Below are 13,555 nucleotides of genomic sequence, written 5' to 3'. Positions count from 1 at the left end.
CACCCATTACTATTAAATTTTCGTCTCCCTTCACTATCTGAATAATTTCTTTTATTTCATCGTACATTTCTTCAATTTCTTCATCATCTGCAGAGCTAGTTGGCATATAAACTTGTACTACTGTAGTAGGTGTGGGCTTCGTATCTATCTTGGCCACAATAATGCGTTCACTATGCTGTTTGTAGTAGCTTACCCGCATTCCTATTTTCCTATTCATTATCAAACCTACTCGTGCATTACCCCTATTTGATTTTGTGTTTATAACCCTGTAGTCACCTGACCAGAAGTCTTGTTCCTCCTGCCACCGAACTTCACTAATTCCCACTATATCTAACTTTAACCTATCCATTTCCCTTTTTAAATTTTCTAACCTACCTGCCCGATTAAGGGATCTGACATTCCACGCTCCGATCCGTAGAACGCCAGTTTTCTTTCTCCTGATAACGACATCCTCCTGAGTAGTCCCCGCCCGGAGATCCGAATGGGGGACTATTTTACCTCCGGAATATTTTACCCAAGAGGATGCCATCATCATTTAATCATACAGTAAAGCTGCATGTCCTCGGGAAAAATTACGGCTGTAGTTTCCCCTTGCTTTCAGCCGTTCGCAGTACCAGCACAGCAAGGCCGTTTTGGTTAATGTTGCAAGGCCAGATCAGTCAATCATCCAGACTGTTGCCCCTGCAACTACTGAAAAGGCTGCTGCCCCTCTTCAGGAACCACACGTTTGTCTGGCCTCTCAACAGATACCCCTCCGTTGTGGTTGCACCTACGGTACGGCCATCTGTATCGCTGAGGCACGCAAGCCTCCCCACCAACGGCAAGGTCCATGGTTCATGGGGGGAGGGGTTGAGGCTTATGACCTTTATTAAGTATTGTATTGAGGTGACGGTTATGGTGCCTGTCACATGGCCGTCTTACCGTTTCAAATCAGCCCGAGTGAAAGAGTTCAAATGACTAGCACAGCAAGTGTCAGAACAAAGGATAAAGTGCCCATCCAAACCCCCGTATTCTGCAACAGTATTGTTAGTACTCAAACACTATGTTAAATCGAGACCAGTGACATACTTTCTTCTGGGCTGAAGAAGCCCCGCATAAATTTCTCTTCTGGGCCAACCTCTTCACGTGGCAGAGGCACTTGCAACAGACTCTGTAGTCGGCAGATTAGGGCTGAAATGATCGCTTCAGCAAAAATCTACTTATGCCAGTGCTGCTGGCCCCTAGTTTGATACCAGCCGAGGTAGAATCTTCCTACAAGTACGTCAGGGGCTTGAAGAATGCGTAGTAAAACTTTGAAACTAGTTGCCAAGAAAAATAAGGTTAAAAAATAGGCGGCTGAAAGGTGTTTGACATCCTGTATTGAACAGTTGAGTCCCGCAACCATCTCTGAAAAGAGGGACGTACAGAGAAGTTGGAAGATGTTGCGGAGAGGAAAGGAGGGCAGTGTGTTGGAGGGACGGTCGAGCTTAATAGGCCTTTACTGTCAACACGGGCCATCGCTCTGGCTGGCACAGCAGAAGGTGCTGGGGTAATTGAACTCAAGGAATGCTGCAGAGCTGGAGTTAAGAGTTGGTTGCTGTGGCGTGTTTTCGGGCACGAAACTTAGAGGAATGAGTGTCTGCCGAGATGAGTGCTGGATAGAGTGGCTACAGTCCATAAGAGTGATGCAGGGATGCCCTTTTTATCAGCCTTTGATTACATGGTGAAATGCAATGAGGTTGCTGTTGCTCCTATTGCATTCAAATGAAAGAGTGCTAACTGAAGGGAATATGCCAAGCGAAAATTAAATTGCCGTTATTGTTGGACGGGTTGGACGGGTATTTTGGAACCTGGTTTGGGTATGCTTTTACTGTGTGTTGTTATTTGTGTATCTAAATACGTGCCCTTGTGTGTAACCTTACTAGAGACAGCAGTGTTGTTAAATTATATGTTCATTTGTGCTCCCGTTTTGTTTCGTTGGTTGATTCTATTGGGATACATTACTTAAAAGTGCTTTACCTGTCTTAATCTGTAAGTTAGCAATGAGTTCTTTGGTCAGAGGTTATTCTGCATGCACCATGCATTGTTTTATACAGGTTAGTTCAAATGCTTCAAATGGCTCTAAGCACTATGTGACTTAACATATGAGGTCATCAGTCCCCTAGACTTAGAACTACGTAAACCTAACTAACTTAAGGATGTCAGACACATCCATGCCCGAGGCAGGATTCGGACCTGCGACCGTAGCAGCCGCGTGGTTCCGGACTGTAGCGCCTAGAACCGCTCAGACACCACGGTCGGCTATACATGTTAGTATTTTGATTCTGTTGTTCTGAGAGATGAGCTACTTGGGCGATGCGTATTCTATAACCACTCTTGATACTTTATACCTGTTAATAAACTGAATTACATTTACTTAAGAAGTTAGGCCATGACAAACCCCAGACACTCATCACTCCCAGTAGCTCCTGCGACACATAGTGTTACCAAACACAGTGCCGAGGTATGCACAGAACATGACTAAACAAGAATCAACAGTGTAATTCGTCTGCGGTAGTCAGTCTTTGCCATCTTATCGCCGCATTGGTGATGACAAAAAGGTAGTTTACTGCGCCTGGCTTTCAATATATATTTATAAAAATATGCAACACAACTGTCATACGTAGACACCCGTAATCTTAAAACATAAGCTGTCTGAATGAAATTAAAATTGAAAATGCATCCGCATGTGCCACGTCATTAAATCTTGAGTAAATCTGATTGAGTAAACGTAAAAAAGGGGGTGAAATAACAATAAAGAAAAGGGCTATATTTCGCCATAGACAAGTTACAAACGTGTCCGACATGTACTGATATTGAAAACAATGCTCCATACATACAAGGATATAGTCTCGCGTGTTAAGCAGAGATTTGGGTGAATTATTGTGGGTCTGTACCATGTACGGATGTAGGATGCCTCTCATTGCTGTCGGGAATAATTTGGGACTTGTGAAGTATCTGGACAGGATGCTCAAATCTACAGTCCAGACCTCCTGTCAACGCTTCAGCGATGGGTTCTTTTTTTCAAGACAACAGTGGACAAGCAAACTGCATTCACTCCGTGAGATATTTTCATGTTAAAGCTTCCAGCACGTCGTCGCTGGAAACAATCGTCTGATAACCTCTGGAGGGCAGCAACGAGAAACAGTACAGGATGGAGCAACGTGCCAAAGAGGATGTAAACGTAACAGTGCACGAGATGGAATAACATGGTACTGAATATTCCATAGTCACACTCACGAAGAGACTGCCTTTATTTCGATTATTTTCGTGTATTTATTTCAGAATGAAGTTACTGTTTCAGCTATGTAAGATTTATTGTTTCATCCTTGCCCCTCTTGAGTCCACACACGTTGTCAGACATGGAAGTGGTGTAAAACGTTTTGCAGTAACTTAACAAGTATTAAGTGTGAATAGGTTGTGGTTGGTTGTTTTCTGCACTGCCGTATGAAGAAAGAGCGTATCTGGGACGTACACGGCACGGCTTGTTGGAGCAAAACACAGCGAGAGCCCCTCCCACCGGTAAAAGCTGGCTCAGTGATCAATACAAATGATTTCCTCGCTCGAAGACACGTAATTAAGATTTTCAGTAGCAATCTATTTTATAATTACAGAGATAGCCGGCTGCTGAATCTTCTTGCTCTCGCGCGGCAAACATCTCACTAATTTACTGTAGAACGATAAGACGGGCGAGGCGAGGCGGTAGCCGCACGTACAAGCAGCTCCCTCTGCTGGAACACGTGATTGATATCGGCTAACACAGAGACCTTCCTCATAATTGCCTGGCTCTCATCCAAACTCATTACAAACATAACACCTGCGGTGCGCGCGGCATTTATCTCGCTTAATTCCTACCATAAATTAATTAATGCCCGTAAAAACGTAGAAATGCTCGCGGGTCACTGGAGGTTAAAGGAAGGCAAACACAATTTCTCCGCCCAGGCGACTTAAGCAACCGCTGCAGGAGGCGCGGATAACAGATATTGCTCGTTAAGTCGGTAGTATTTCCAGGGAAAGCATATTATGAAAGAAAGTTATTGTGGAAGGCCTCTCTTTCCAACCCCCCTTCCTCTTCTCCTCTCTCCACCGTTCATGCTCCATCACGGAGACCGGAGCGTCGTCACAAATTTGCAGTGTAAGTTTACCCACCTGCCCACGAAGCCTCAGCCACGCACTGTGTAAAAATTGATCCTTACATTAACGTCAGATAATTATCCGAGATTAAAAACTGTTTAGGATACCCGTATTAATTTTTTTCTTTCAATCCAGTAAGCCTCACTCGATCCTGGCTACTTTGTTAGCTCTGTTGGTTATCTGTGAGGTTTTGAAAACTCTGACTTAATCAAGAGGGTGATTTCCTCCTTTTCCGAAATCTTTCAAAAACTCCTGATCTGTCCTATTGTATCAGCTTTAAAATTCTTCTTTCGGCATTCTATTGACATCACCGTTCCATTTTTTGCTGTTTTTTCCATTATAATTTTAATAGCACTTAATTGTATTCATGTCTCATTACTTATCTTTTCCATCCCACAGCACACTCTAATTTTCCTTAGTAATCCCATTACAGCAATTTGAGAGCAAGTCTGTGTAGTATGTGTCAGAATAGGTACCACCATTTTTCATCAATTTTTACTCTTGTACCTCTCATCGTCATGTTGTGCAGCGTCCTCTTAAAGCTCCAGTAACTCGCACGTTCTAAGCCTTTTAGAGGTTTACTTTCTGCAGGTGGTGCTCCTATTCTATGGGATGATTCAGGAATTACATATTGAAACTGCCTAACCCTTCTGCACAAATATTTTTCTATTTTTTACGATAAGTTTCAGTCCAAGATTATCATCAAATCGACATAATATTATACTGTTCCTGCTGTCGTTATTATAGAATTATAATGCTGTTTTGACCTAATGGTTATCTATCACTGAAAAAATCGTAAATTTAAAAATGTATTATAATGATATAATAAATTATGGTGGTTTAAAAATGTTCTTCTTAAATCGTTATTCTTTGCTTCTACATCTTTGCATTACACGGTAGTATCACAGATAACTATTTTTGACTGGATATGATAGTTACCTTTGCAGTCTCCCTGTGGATTTTGTTGCTGATATTTCTAGGTAGTAGCCTTTGGCAATCTAAGTGTCACACAAACCACTGGAAGCTATTTTCCGATTTTTGTACACGTTTTCTATTTAGTATCGTACTGTCATGTACCTTCATTCAAGGCTCTACATCTTTCTACCGTTTTTTTTACTACATATATGAATAACTTTTTTTGAGGTCATCAGTTGACATGAACTCTTGTTGCTTACAACTGATCATACAAACATATTTAATTGTTTATATTGTGCGACCGAGTTATTACATTTTGAGACGTGTGAACAAGAAATGAGAATAAAATATTCAAAAGAAATACTGATAATACGGTAAAATAACTATCGACTTGAAAATTCTTTTATTGACGATAACGTTGATTAAACAAAGTTACTACAGCAGAAGCCCCCTTTGGCAAAACTAGTTGCGTGATTTCACATTACTGTAGCTGTGTTTATACGAGTATGTATCGATCATTCGTCGATTACTTTTTAAATTTGGGTGTAGTACTGGACTAGCACAAAAAATTGCTGTCAGCGCTCAAAGTGCCTTCGGAGAAACGACAGTAAATATGTAACCCCTTACGCCGACAGAAGAGGCGAGGGAGGATGAAACGAATCTTCACGTAAATAACAGTTCCATAAAGTGTCTAGTTGTGTATCTCCGAGATATTACTACTAGGAAACTTTTTGGTTCTTAGACGGGAAATTGCTTCCCGGAAATACGTTTCATACAACTGAATCTTGTTCGTGATCATGTTTAAACTGTTGAAATTCCAATAACTGCCTGGGCAAACTCCAGCCCAGATTGTAGTGGCACAAGGAGAAGTCTCCACCACAACCTCACTGACTGAGATTGCAAAATCTTTTAAGATGTTAGATTGGTATTCTTCAGCATCTGTCTCTTTGCATCACAAGGCACTTTTAGGTGTGTCGCGGAGAATACTTGTGATATCACTATGATTTACCTTCGTTCCTGTCCCAGTCGCGAATGGTGCGCATAATTTTTCCCATCACGGTCATTTCGCAAAATGTACGTAGGAGGAAGTAATGTGTTGGGTGACTCTTCCTGGAACGTACGTTCAGTAATTCTTCGCGTGATTAAAGCGTCAGCGCCCCTCCTATGGCATTTGCCACTGGTGTGCGAGGAGCGTCTCCTTGACGTCATCGCCTTTAATAGAGAAAATTGAGAAGTAACGTAACGCTCTTCTCCGGATACGAATTACCACTATTAATTTCACCTGGTAAGAGTTCCCGGCTGACGGGAAATATTCTAGCAGAAAGGAGATTTTGTAAAACAACTCTTTCTCGGATGAAACAAGTCAGTCTGCCTGGCATCTCAAATTACCATTACTACTTATGTGTGGTTATTCAGCTTTGGTAGATCCGAAACACTGCTCTGAAATATTTTTCCATTGTTTCTGTTTCCAGTAATTTATCGGCTGCAGTCTGATTGGAGGATAAAAAAATGGCTCTGAGCACTATGGAACTCAACTGCTGTGGTCATAAGTCCCCTAGAACTTAGAACTACTTCAACCTAACTAACCTAAGGACATCACACACATCCATGCCCTAGGCAGGATTCGAACCTGCGACCGTAGTAGTAGCGCGGTTCCGGACTGAGCGCCTAGAACCGCTAGGCCACCGCGGCCGGCCTAATTGGAGGATAGTAAGGCTTTCCAACTATTAAGGGTCAATACTTAATATTCGCTTATGTTCAAGGTCACCTGCCAGATATCCAACGTCGATTGTAAACAAGTCTTTCTGCATTTAGGCACAATTTTCTGACATAGCAGCAACAGTATTATCCGCAACTATTCTCACGGAGTTTCCAACTTCATTCACCTAGTTAGTAACAAAGCGTGACAGACATATAATTGCGGGTATTTCTGTTGGTTATTGCGGATGGTGTACTGCACAACATTACATCACTCTTTGCTTCATTTTCAGACTGATGGAAATGGAAATGAGCGTTTGGCATCATGGGCCCGGAGGACCCTAGCGAGGCAGGTCCGACTGCTTTGGTGCAGGTCTTACTACATTCGACGCCACATTGGGCGACCTGCTCGTCGGATGAGGATGAAATAATGATGAAGACAACACAACACCCAGTCCCTGAGAGGAGAAAATCCCCGACCCAGCGCGGAATCGAACCCGGGCCCGTAGAACGGCATTCCGTTACGCTGACCACTCAGCTATGGGGAGGGGGGGGGGGAGACTTCAGAGTGATATTTGTAGCTATTAGGAGTAGTACGTTTTTAGATTGTTTTTTTACCTTCTTGTACATGTAGCAAGAGCAAGAAATTAATGTACAGTATATTTTCCCTAGACATCAGGCCAGATATTGAAGTGCTGGCCCGTGGACATAAAACGTTCAGTCTATGTGGAATAGTTTTTCACTGTTTTGCGGTGCAGTTACTACTTTGAAGAAAATATAAGGTAGTAGATTATTTTACGCGTTTTCGGAAAGAGTTTTAGACGCAGTGAAAAATCAACTAACAGAATAAAGTGAAGTGTTAAAGAACCATGATCACAATATCTGCACTTACATCCTCAACGCTATGTATATTTATACATATAAATATGAACAGTAAGGGTTCTGTAATACTTCATCGCGGTACTCTATAAAGTATTCTTACATCCGACGATTTCGCTCTTTTAAGGACGAATAGCTGAGTTCCCCCGCTAGGAACTCTAGGAAGACCGACAAAAGCTAGTACGATATTCGGTGAGCCCTCATTTCAGAGGAAAGGGACTGAAATTTATGTCTGGACATTCAGCTTTAGTTCTTCTATGGTTTACTTGTATCACTTCAGGCGAAGCGCTGAGGCGTTTTCTTCAAAAAAATTAAAATAAAGTCATGTGTGGTTGCTTACCAGATGTCCGTCCAATTTCAGCTAATGGTCCGTGTCATACTACTACAGCGGTGACTGGACACTGAGTTCTGAACTTCTGCCCTTCCTTCACACGATAGCACATATACTGTACTTACAGAACACATTGTGGCTTATTGTTGGTAGCTTGGAATGTTGGGAATCAGGAAAATAATCCAAGACTTCGGATTGATCCCAGGTTACTCACGGGAACGTTTGTGTTACTTACCAGTCTGAAAATGCTTTGTGTTTATGAAAGCCGGCAATCGTCAACTGGTTCGATTCCATTCAAATGCCTACTTAGAATGAGTTGCTTCTCAGGTTTGAGGAATCCAGATACGCATACCACACCGAACAGTACTGTGTCACATCTATAATACTTCACTTTTTATTTTACTGTCTGGTACACATCTTGCTCGAAACGACCAGACTATTTGAAAAAAAATTGCTATATTTAGATCCATGGTTTTACGAAATGTATTTTATAGAAATACAGTACACTGTGATAATGTAGCCGGCCGGTGTGGCTAAGCGGTTCTAGGCGCGTCAGTCTGGAACCACGCGACCGCTACGGTCTCAGGTTTGAATCCTGCCTTGGGCATGGATGTGTGTGGTGTCCTTAGGTTAGTTAGGTTTAAGTAGTTCTAAGTTCTGGGGCACTGGTGACCTCAGATGTTAAGTCCCATAGTGCTCAGAGGCATTTGAACCATTTCTCGTGAGCAGCGAGACAATGTTAAAACAATATTGCAAGAAGGAAGTCCGTTTAAACGACACGGAATAAATGAAGACTGTCGTAAGTGATGTCCATATACATTGATTATATTAATTCTGAAACAGAAATAAAGGTATGTGCATATTCCCTCATTACGTTACGGCTGTGTCGATTGTGGCGCAAGTCTCAAGTATCTGGTCCGGTGTGTGGTTAATTCCGCCCATAATTATCACGATATTGGATTTCGGCGACAATGCAACAATGAATTTTTGAGTAACCCGTGGTCCGGTGCTAGCGCCCGACGATTTATTCTAAAGTGTTTAATATGTGTGGGACCTCACCGCATCTGGCGACCTTCCGCAGATCTGAATAAACTTCATCATAGTGTTCCTCGATTTAGACGCTTGTTCTTTTCTTCCCCAAATCAGTCTAGTGCCTTGAGAATTTTCATCCACTAGTTGGGATGCTGACACATTTACGTTATTTTTGCATGTAGCGGAAAACTTTGCGCTGTTTCTGGGTTTCAGAGTAAGTTCTGTCCCAATGTGTAATCTGATATATATATATATATATATATATATATATATATATATATATATATATATATATATATATATATATATATAAAAACAGGAACGTCAGTTTTAGTACAGGCGTCTGGTGATCGTGAAGAACAATTCGTCACTCTCATATATCACTCTCACATCTAATAGTGCAGGGTAGCTCACGGAAGCTTTAGCATATTAGTCCACAACGAAACTTGATATAAACCGTATTGTCTGCTGAGAAAAGGAAATAACAGCACTCTTTGATAATCCAAATCATACTTCGTCGACAAATTGTTTCTAGTACTGCGGGCACACCTCACGACCTGTCCACAGAGCTTTTCTGTGAAGGGTCATCAGTCTTGAGAATGGTTTGATGCGGCCCTCCCAAATTCCTTCTCTGTTCGAATCTCTTAATCTCAGAGTAGCACTTACAGCTCATTTCCTCCGTTACTTTCCGTATGTATTCCAGTCTCCGTCTTCCACTACAGTTTTCACCATCTGCGGCTCTCTCCGTTACGATGGATGTGATTTCCTGAAGTGTAAACTCACGTCTTATCTCATGTCGTTCCCTTTAATCAGTATTTTCTTATTTCTCTTTCCTCACAGATTCTGTGTTGGGCCTCGCCATTTTTAATCAGCTCCCATAAATTTCAGCACTCCTCTGCAACAAAACATCTCAAACGTTTCAATACTCCCCATTTTCGTATTTCCTGTAGTTCACTATTAACTCCCATACACCTCTACGCAAGTTGAGGATTAAGTTTAGTACTGGTAGAGTTCTTCTGAGAGGAATGTCCTCTTAGCCCCTGCTAGCCTGCCTGTTACACGTTTACTACCTCGCTGTCATGCGTTATTTTGCTACCAAAGTACCACAATTCATTCACTTCGCCCACTATGTGATTACCAGTTCTGATGTTAGGTTTGCTTACTCGTAATAACTATTGTCTCGCTTTGGTTTACTTCAGCCCATATTCTGAGCTCATTAGGTTTTTGATTAAATTTAACAGATCTTGCAATACTTTCCCACTCTCATCGAAGATAGCATTGTCGTCACAGAACCTTATCCTTGATAACCATCCATCCTGAATTTTAATCCCACTCGCAAATCTTTCTTTTATTTCACTCATTGCTTCTTCGATGTATAGTTTCAACACTAATTCGTCGATTCTAAATTCTTATAGTTCCATTCTGTCTGGCTCAATAGTGCCCATACAAATATCATGGATACCCAACTAATTTCCATAATGCGACTTATCACTGGCACAATCAAATCTACTTCCATTCACTGGCTACCGGCATTAAGTCATATCCCCCCGCCATATCTCAGACGTGTTCGCCCCGATAGCTGAGTGGTCAGTGCGGCGGTCTGACAGCCCAGGACCCCGGGTTCGATTCCCGGCTGGGTCGGTGGTTTTCTCCGCTCAGGGACTGGGTGTTGTGTTGTCCTCATTATCATTTCATCATATCAGTGGAAGGCAACGGGAAACCACCACTGGAATCACTTCCCTGGATGCTCATGCGGTGGACCTCTCTTACGAGACTTCCCCCATGACAAGACCTGCCGTAAGGCAGAACACAAAGTTGAGTATATCTCAGATGTAAAGACGTTCTCTTAAGAGAATTCAACAAAACAATGGACAATCCAGAACTACCGATACATTCTCACATCAGCTCCTCTCTCCTGCGTTCGAGAAAACCATCAACAACAAAAAAAAAAAAATGGTTCAAATGGCTCTGAGCACTATGGGACTCAACTGCTGTGGTCATTAGTCCCCTAGAACTTAGAACTACTTAAACCTAACTAACCTAAGGACATCACACACATCCATGCCCGAGGCAGGATTCGAACCTGCGACCGTAGCAGTCGCACGGTTCCGGACTGTGCGCCTAGAACCGCAAGACCACCGCGGCCGGCAAAACCATCAACAAGAGATGGCATGAACTTGAGTAACGGCAACTACCAAACTACTATTGAGTGGCAGAAGGGATGTAACGACAAATGCTGCCCAACAATGCCTCCTGTGAAGTAGAGGCCGCCACCTGGTTTCAACCTCCCTCGCAGACAATGGTCCACACTAAACAGAATCCGACCCAGCCATGAGAACTGTGTAGCCTCCCACTTCAAGTGGAACAGAACTTCAACGCCTGAGTGTGACCGTGGTGCTACACAACACACGATCCAGCACATCATCACCGAATGTAGGACAAGAAAGTATAATGGCAGTGCTAGTGACTTTGCTCTCGTGACTCCATGCACTACCGATTACACTGGTAATCCAGACATGCAAGTGTAAATTTCAATCATGATAAATCTTGTATCTCTAGTCATACGCTAAATAAATGGTTGCCTATTGGGTCGTATTCATGTACTGTGCGGTTATGATTAAATTGATGTTCCGAGTACTGCAGTGTGGGCTGTATTGCTCACAGGAAGTTGAAACATCGTAAGTATGTTTATTAATCGGCGCACTTGCGAGTATGCTGGAAAAAATAGCTCCACTTTATGCTGGTAGGTGAAAATATGGCGCTGTAAACAGTCAGGATACGAAACGTTTCCTGATGTCAATATGCTGTTTGTCACTTTGCGAAGCATGTTGATTAGTTTTTTTTTTTTTTTTTTTTTTTTTTTTTGTGAAGTGACTGTTAGTGTAAACGATTAAGAATGTTGAGGTTTTCCATACGAGACGGAATAGCATTTGAGTAAAAAAAGCCAGTGCGCTGCCGATGAAGGTGATTTATCAGAACAGCAGCAATAGCAGCAGGGCTTTGCGGCAATATCTCCAGCAGAAACATCTGCGAAGAGGCCCCTAGTCCGTAAGTAGGTAAGGCATTTGATAAAGAAATATGAAGAAACAGATGATGTAGACGTTGCAGGAGAGAGAGAGAGGCGGTATTCCCGTGGCAGTTGTTGACGAAGCTGGTGCAGGCAGGGCTATAGCAGACCGTGTACCTCACGCCCCAAACCGTGCAGCCAATCCTCGAAATGTATAACACGAATTCTGTCCAACCTGGCAATAGTTCGAAAGATTTTGCAACGCATTCTATAGCGGTATTCCTACAAGATTCAGAACGTGCACCGAATGAAGCCCCAAGATAGACTACAAGGCTTTACCTTTGCCCTTCGTTTCTTGGAACGCTTGGAATTGGATGACATGTGTCCAGAAAATATTCTTTGGAAGTACGAGACACATTTTACTCTGCTCGGCGGCGTGGAAGCACCGAACTGTCGCATATGCGGTTCTACTCCGTCACATGTTGAGCAGGAACGTCCATCACTGCACTCAGCTTATGTGAGTCTGTGGTGTGTTTCACAAGCTCGTTTACGCATGTTAAGTATAGACATCTGCACGTTATAAAGACCTCCTTGGGCAACATGTAGTTGCAGCTTTCGAAGGAAGCAGTTGTGTCCGCGCCACTATTTTCATGAAAATTTGGTCGATGTCACATGTTGCTTGCCAGGTGAAAGATGACTTCGAGATACATTCGATAACGCTTCCATCACCCCTAGGCAATTTCAAGATATGTGGACTTCCAGGCCCCCGGCCTAAATCCATGAGACTTCAGTCTTTAGTCCTTGTGGCTGTCAGGGATATATCCCGACGATGACATATCACTCTGATTACACCGAATGTGCTGGGAGCAAGTGTCAACCATGCCGTGTTACAGATGCCGTATGGTGCTGAGACGAGAGGTCATATTAAACACATGTTGGTCCCTGTGACTAAATTGCAACAAAAACGCCAGAACCACCGTTATCATGCGACTGATCGTTCCTTCCCGTTTCGTGTGTCCACACCACATTCTGACCGCTAACAACGTGGTACAAAGTGGAACTATTATTCCTTTCAGCATATGGAGCGAGCGAACCTTTAATGTACATACGTGCAATATTTTAGACTCCTCTGCGATGTATACCGGCTACAACGCTTCTTCCCTTTTCGTGTGTCCACACCACATTCTGACCGCTAACAACGTGGTACAAAGTGGAACTATTATTTCTTTCAGCATATTGAGCGGGCGAAACTTTAATGTACATACGTGCGATATTTTAGACTCCTCTGCGATGTATACCGGCTACACCGCTTTTTTTTTTAAATTTGCAATTGTTTCACCCTTTTACATTGTCGAACGCTTTTTCTAGGTCGTATGGGAGTGTCCTGAGGAAACGATATTGCGGAGAAAGTAGGAAGTACTGGCAGAAATGACGCTATGAGGTCGGATCATGTATCCTTCCTAGGCAGCTCTGTACTGTCCGTAACACCTCTGTTTTGTAGAGCACACAGTTTTGATTTGTCATCAATCTGCACAACAATC

Source organism: Schistocerca gregaria, chromosome 5 (genome assembly GCF_023897955.1).
Source record: "Schistocerca gregaria isolate iqSchGreg1 chromosome 5, iqSchGreg1.2, whole genome shotgun sequence".
Classification (NCBI taxonomy): Eukaryota; Metazoa; Arthropoda; class Insecta; order Orthoptera; family Acrididae; genus Schistocerca; species Schistocerca gregaria.
The sequence above is the reverse complement of the archived record's forward strand: the minus strand, read 5'-3'. Positions refer to the sequence as shown.